Source organism: Melozone crissalis, unplaced genomic scaffold, assembly GCF_028551555.1.
Source record: "Melozone crissalis strain CALT ecotype California unplaced genomic scaffold, PUWL_Pcris_2 ptg000015l_1, whole genome shotgun sequence".
NCBI lineage: Eukaryota > Metazoa > Chordata > Aves > Passeriformes > Passerellidae > Melozone > Melozone crissalis.
Window position 1 is genome coordinate 78,767 of NW_026535793.1, and position 7,455 is coordinate 86,221.

Below are 7,455 nucleotides of genomic sequence, written 5' to 3' on the forward strand. Positions count from 1 at the left end.
CTTAGCATCCATTATTGCTGCCTTAAAATCACCTGTATTAACATAGACTTTAACATCAGAAGCCCAGATAACTCAGTCGGTGGAATATCAAACTCTGAAATTGTATTTTGAAAAATTTAAAAATGTTAAAGACATGTTAAAGCGATTGTATAAGCAAGATGTAATAAGTGTACTTTTTGTATTCTTTGAGCTTTGCTTGCATGTAGTAGATGTAAAAGCAAGCACTGAATTCAAAAGAATTTTTCCACAGCTATACCTTGGACAAACTCCTTATGTTTAGGTGCATTCAAGTGTAAAAATGCTGTAGCAAACACATGAAAGAAGTTGTTTTAGCTTAGTATTTTAGAGTCAGGCCTGTAAGTAAGTTATAGTAAATTCTACATTCTATTCTATTTCTATAGTAGGTTCTATCTGTTGCTAATAGTTTAAGTTAAATTATCTATTTAGTGCCAATAAATGTTAAATACTGTTAAGGTTGTTTTGTTAAGTTTATGTCCTGTTAGGTTTAAGTGCTCTTCAGTTTAGTTTCTGTTAAATTAAGGTGTTATTAGGTTTAAGTGAAGTTAGATTCTGTTACATTTAAATTATATTAAGTTATGTAGAATTTAAAGTCAGTTGATTTCTGTTAAAATTAAGTTCTGTTAAATTTAAGTGATTTTACATGTAAGTTCTGTTGATTTGAAAATCTGTTAAGTTTAAGTTCTGTTAAGGCTAAGTTTTGTTAAGGTTAAGGTCTGTTAAACTTTAGTCATGGTAAGTTAAAGTTCGTTGAGATTAATTTCTGTTAAGTTTAAGTAAAGATAAGTTTAAGTGATGTTAAGTTCTGTTAAGTTTAAATATTTTAGGGTTAAGTATTTTAAGTCTAAGTGCTATTAAGTTTAAGTGATGTTATACAGATTTATGCTTTTATGCTAGGCATTTATTTTATGACTTTTGTGCAAGGTGTTGTCGTGAACATCAGAGAAACTCTAGTTAGAAAAGACAATCAGAAGCATTTGTGAGTAGAGCCACTCCTGTTTGAAGTATATCTGCTGTTTGAGAATGGAAAGCAAACTTACCAGACAATCGACGCAGATGAAACCTGCGCACATGTTGCTCCTGTAGCTTATTTTTGTAGGTTGTATTGGCACACCTGAGTTTTGTTTGAGCCTTGTAGCAGCATAGAATCCTTTTTGTATTTGTCTTATGGCATATCCTATAAATAGTGATAGCCTTTTCGGTTTGTCTCCCTGGCTTAGATCCCTTGTAAGAGAGAAACCTTGCTAGTGGAGAACACTGCTTGTAATGTAATAGTTGTTAGAATTGCCTATTCTTGTATTGCAAAGAGTATGACGCAGTTAACCCATCAAACCTTGCCTGTGCAACAAGAAAACAGGGGAATTTTGGAGAAATGGCTACATGACAGAGATCACGTAGACATTTGCTTGTTAGCCAACCAGGAGCTGAGAAAGTACCGAACACAGCTAGTTTGAGTTTTGCACCTGCAAGATAGCGTGTCCTTGGGCCTAGCTGGGTATGATAACAAGTAGACAGAGAGACGTGGGAAATAGGGAATGTAGGCCCAAAGGAATGAGGAAGAGTTGATGGTATAGTTTAACCAATAGTTTGCTTGGCTTACAGAATATTCATAAGCTTATTACTTGCTGTATAGGTGTCTGATGCTCTCTTCAATAAACGGAACTTGCTTATCACTCATATTGAGTGTCCGAGTTTTCCCTTACCGACAAATGCCTCATCCCCGACAGAGGCCTCATTCTGCTACAGAGACCTATTCTACAAAGTTCCCTTAGCCAAGGTGCAAAGCTCTGTCCTTGGAACAAATCATCTAACCATGACCCACCATCTTCCTTAATTAGAGCTGTCAAATCTTTCATCTTTTGTATGCTTTTGTGGATGGATTCAGATTGATCAGAAAGGTTCATGCAACACAATCCTTCAAATTCCTCACAACCATGTCCATGTGCCTGTAAAAGAAAATCAATTGCTGCTCTGTTCTGTAAAGTTGCATGTCTGACAGCACTAACATCAGTCATCATGTCACTAATTGCAATGGAAGTAGCACTGTCTTCTTTCTTCAGACAACACCCCAATCGGTATAGTGGTTTCATGCCTCGCCCGAGGCAAGTTGACGGAGAAATCAAGTTGATGTACCTCATTTTGCAGGGCCCTAGGGTCTGAAATTGCTATTACAGTTTTCTTTATAATGATGGGCACATCTTTTTTCTCTGTGTTTTCTCTTGATGGCTTACTTAACACTAGGTGCTATCACAGTGAGTTGTCTGATGCTACATGGGCCACATTTAATTTCTGAGGGAATGTCCTGCCAGGCTCTATCTCCACAAATGAGCCAATATTCTGTTGCTTATTGTCATGGGGACTCATCTAGGTCATCTACTCGTCAGCAGTTTCACCCTCAGGGGGCACTGGGGTAGTACAATTGCACCCCAAACTTGAGTATCTGTCCTCAGGATGATGGGGAGTAACATTTAACTGTGGATCTCCCTGGTACTGAAACTCAGCACAAAATTCCATCACCAATGAACCAGGAATTCCAATTCTTGAGTTCAGAAGGTGCTTTAAGAGGATCAGGGGCCCAGTGATGCCAGCTGGTTATGGGATTGGTCTCGTTGGCAGCCTCACACCAATATTTGTCACCATTGGGTATTGGCTACTCCTTGCCTGGCACAGGCACACCGACCAAACAGGTTGCAAAGGGTTTGTCTGGGCTCAAATTGGTCAAACACATGGTGTCTGAGCCTGCTGACTTGGCTAAAGCAAGGCAAACATTCATTTTTGGTTGATCTACAGGCATGTATGCACAGCAAAAGCAAGCAAGCAAAACCAACAAGTGCCAGTATATCATTTGATCAAACTCGGTGTTCCTGTTCAGCTGTTTTTTGGCAAAAGCTTCCCCATCTATTTCAGTTCTCAAGCAAATCTTTTAGCACTTGTTCAGGGACTGGCCAACTATAGGGCACTAACCTTCAATTTTTACAAATTTGGATATCTTAGAATTCTTCGGAACACAATGGACACCACGCTTTTGCTGAAAGAGCTCTATGATACAAACCATTTCCACAGTCCAAAAATCAACATCAAACTCAAGATTTGTAGCTTTCACAGGTTGAACAGGGAATGTCTGGCATGAAACGTAGCTTCTCCGTGCAGCTCACATCTGCGTGCTCATTTCCCTGCTGGTGGAATTGTCGCTGTGCTCTTTCACATCCTTCGTGGGGACCCACTTAGGTCCAGCACCTGTGCAAATACAAGCATACCCTTTGCCCCAAGCGATTAGTGCAAATGGTCCTTCAATTTGTCCTGACTGAAGGTTTCTGATCAAAACTGAAGGATTTTCTTTCAATTTTGCCTGTGTGCTGTTTGAAAAGTGCCTAAAAATTGGAGGATTAGGTCCTGCAAATGAGCTATTCGAAACATAAAGACGTCTAAAGCTTTGCTCAACCTCATCTGGGGTATTGCTTCGGCCATTCCCCCTTTTGTTGATCCAGAATGGGTTTTAGAGTGGTGCATCCTTTCAACAATTTCCTGACCTGTATGGGAATAGGGAATTCCAAAAGTGTGGCGAACACCCCAGTCCATCAAAAATGTGGCCAATTTTTGAGCTGTGTATGTGGGACCATTTGTCAGTTTTCATCTCGTGGGGGATCAGTTTGGCGAGCTGTGGACCCAGTGACACTGACAAGGACAAAAGCAAAAGACGAGAGGCGCACTCTCTTCCCGGGACCAAAATCCCACAGCTTTAATGGAGAACAGCTCCAGGAGAGAAAAGGAGTGTCCAAGGGAGGAAAGAGGATGTCCAGAGGAGGATAGAGAGCGTCCACCTCGTGGCAGAAGACTTTAAACCCTTGGGGAAGGGGGTGGTAGAAAGGAACTGCCATAGTTCAACATGATAAATCACCACACTGTAGTTTTCTGCATAAATTGCTGCACTTGTTGCAAACAAAATCCTAAAATCTCCCCAAACACAACCGTGCAGTCCCAAATGACCACAGTGTGGGAGAAAAACCACTCAACCCCCCTGTATACCCAAGCACCAGGTGTCACAGGGAGCACCAACCCCTGCAATTAGAAAGTCCACACACACAGGCTCACGGGAAAAGGAGTATCTCTTTACGAGGGGACAGAGTGCTCACTTTTCTCAACACAACACACACCATAAATCACAACAGATCCATCCACATCATCTTCCTCAAACATTCACACACTTAAAACACAACCACAATTACAACACACAGGAAAAATTGCAGCAATAAAACAGGATTTGCTCAATTCACCCCCAGAATTGCTAGCAGGTCCTTATTGACACAGCAAATGCTTTCTGCCAGCAGCCAGACCCAAACCCAAACGGTACAGGTGTACGTTGTGCACAGGACATCTCTGTGTGACTTGTGAACAGCCCTTCCCCTGTGTATGCCTTACAGGTTACTTTATACAGAGTTAAACGTTCCCTTTCTCCTCAGTCCCAGCAGTCTTGTCTGTCCCCCATGAGGAACAGCCGAGAGCGGAGGTGCCTCCAGGAAAGGAATGTCCTGGCAGCACCCAGAGACATCCAGAGCTCGGTTGTTCTCGCTGGAGCAGAGAGGCGTTCCTGGCACGGTCACCAAATGAGGTGTGGAATAGAACTCACCACAGTTAAAGGTAGAAGGTGGTATGTTTATTACAGCCAGGCACACGAGGAGTTGTCTCCTAAAGACATGTGTGAAGAATCACTGCCTCTCTACTATCTAAAAAAGTCTTACATATTAATATAATTCCCAAAATTATTAATACATATTCATTAGGTAACCCCACCTGCTCCCTTTGTATTCAAATGTATTATAACTGAGTCCAAAGTTCCTTCACATTTGCGGATTCTTTCACTTCAAATGGGTTGGTGGCTTTTAAAGTGGCAAATGGTCTCCTTCTGATGAAGGCCAAGATGTCTTCCTCAATTTGACCTCTTTCCTTATGACCTGTTGGCAGGCTTTCGCACCCCTTGGCTATAGCTGAAGTTTTGGGGCCCAGGTGCAGGCTACAGTCCTCTTCTTTGTCACAAAGAAATCCACATCCCATCCTGCTTCTTTAAACATAGTAAAGACAGGCAAGTGATATATTACCCTAGCCTTAACTACCTTATCTGCTAAAAATTAACCATCCCTTATTATTTCTACTCTTCTTGCTATACTCTTTCCCCCAAACTAAATCTTACTAAAATGTTAACTCTTCCAGTTCTTTCAAATCTTTGATTCATTGGCCTCATCTCACATGTCAGCCATGTGTGAGCCGATGCCATAACTGGGAAATTCCACTCTTGAGCAGGAGATGTAAGGCCTGGTTCTGAGCTGGAAGGGTGAGAAGGATGAGATGCACAGCGTTTTGATCCAGGGGATGTCCTGAAAGTGCACTGCCTACCTGCCCCTGCTGCCGAGTGCCACGCTCCATCTCCTTCTCCTGCTCAGCAAATTTTTAGGAATCCAGGGCTTGGTATGTATTATTTGCTACTGCAACAAATAGAATGAATTTGCTTTGCAATCCCAGTTTTGTCCTGGGTTATTTTGTGCATGGGTCTCCTCCTGAACCCCTGTCAAAGACCGGCAGGGACCTACAGGACGCTCCTATTTTCATGACAGTAAATTCGGAGAAGTGATTTAAGTATCAATAAGTCAATAAGTATCAATGAGTAAATCAAATAATTTGGGGGAATATTTAGCCTGTGAGTTTCAGCAAAGTAGTGAATATGTCTTAGATCCATGGATACAAAGCAGTAAGTGAGATTGCTGGGGGTGCATGTGTTAGGGAAGTGATTCCCCACACACCCAATGCTGAGATCAAGGATTGCCTCTCTTCTAACCCTGAGCTGGCAGCAGGGATCGGGCCCTGCTTGGTAACATTCATTTTGAAGACCTATGTTGAGCAGGTAAGAATGATCAAAATGAAATCTTTTCCAGCTGTTTCCCTTTGATTTACCTGTTTGAGGGTTAAAATTCTGTGCTGCAGGTGTCCTGGGTGTGTGCAGAGCAGTGCAGCCCCAGAAACTCCTTGGCTTGCCCACAAGTCGTCATGCCTTGTTGCCAGGTGTGCCCAGCTGTGGCAGCAGAAGGAGCCCGCAGCACAGTGGGCACCGTGCCCTGCCCAGCCGGGGTCTCTGGCACAGAGCAGCAGCAGCGCCAGCGCCGTTGAACCCGCTCATGCCTTGGCTTCCCCTGGCACACAGAAGCCTCTGGAAATCAGCACCGCCAGTGGCGTTCCCAGCTTGGAGCAGCTGCTGCTGGTGGGCAGATGCTGCCAGTTCGACTGCTGCCAAAGGGGAAGAAAGGCAGAGATGTACCCGCAGCGGAGCCCTTGGTGTGTCCAATAAAGGTGCAAACATGTGGGGAGATTTGTTAGGAAGCATTTCAGCTGTGATGCCAACAGTGGCTTCTCTCCTGGTTCTGTGTGTTCTAGACAAGTAATGCAATGGTTGGTTCTGACAATTAAAGAAGCAGATGTTATGTGGATGTTCAAATGTGTAGTGATGGTATTGTAATATATCCTCACATAGTCCTCTTTCCCGTCCCCCTTGTAACAGCCTTGGTAGTCAGGGCATTTGGGGAGGGCTGGCTTGTGACCAGCAGGCAGGGTGTAACAACACCTGACCTCCAGTCAGGATGCAAGAAAGTAATCTCCGCCAATGGACAGCAGAGAAAGAGTTGATTGACAAAACTTTTGGAGGGGCTAAGGGTATAAAAGGCAGAGCATCCTTTTTGTAGATGAGCACATGGCTGCTAGTCACAGAGACTCCCAATGCTGCAATTTTTCCTTAGTCAGTCCTTTGTTGAGGTTTACTAAATCTTTAAAATTTTAAAAGTGAGAGTCATTTCTCACATGTGCAATGCTGTGGGCCATTGTCTTGGTCTGGTTTCCTTTGCTTGTGTCCCATCTGAGTGCTCAGCTGGGGTACAGGCTGTAGGTGCTTGGGGCACTCTTGGAGTTCCTCTTGGATCCCCTGAACAACAGGGTTTGGCCCATGAGGGGAATTTTTGCTGCTTTGTGACAGAGAAGAATTTCCCAGGCTCTTTTGTGTTTGCTGTAGGAAATGTTGGTTATTGCTTTGCATAAACTCACAGACCAACAGAGAGCTGTCCCTTTGTGATGTCAGGGCACGGTTGCCACCTTGTCGTAGTGACATCAGAAGGTTGCCTTGGTGCACGGAAGGCCTGAGTGTCAGAGCAGCCCTAGTGCTTGCTCACATCAGGAGAACTTTCCTGGTTGGCGCCTTTGTAAATGGGTAGCTGCCCACTGACAGGAGTCTTGTGTTTTCCTTTGTTGTGGCGAACTCCCACAACACTGCTACCATGTTTCACCATCTGGCCACGGCAGCTTTTGCTGCTTATGGTGTTTGTTTTTCCACATATTATGTGACACACTTCTTTCATAAGTACAGGTTTCAATTCTACTTAGGCTAGGGTGTATCCTAAC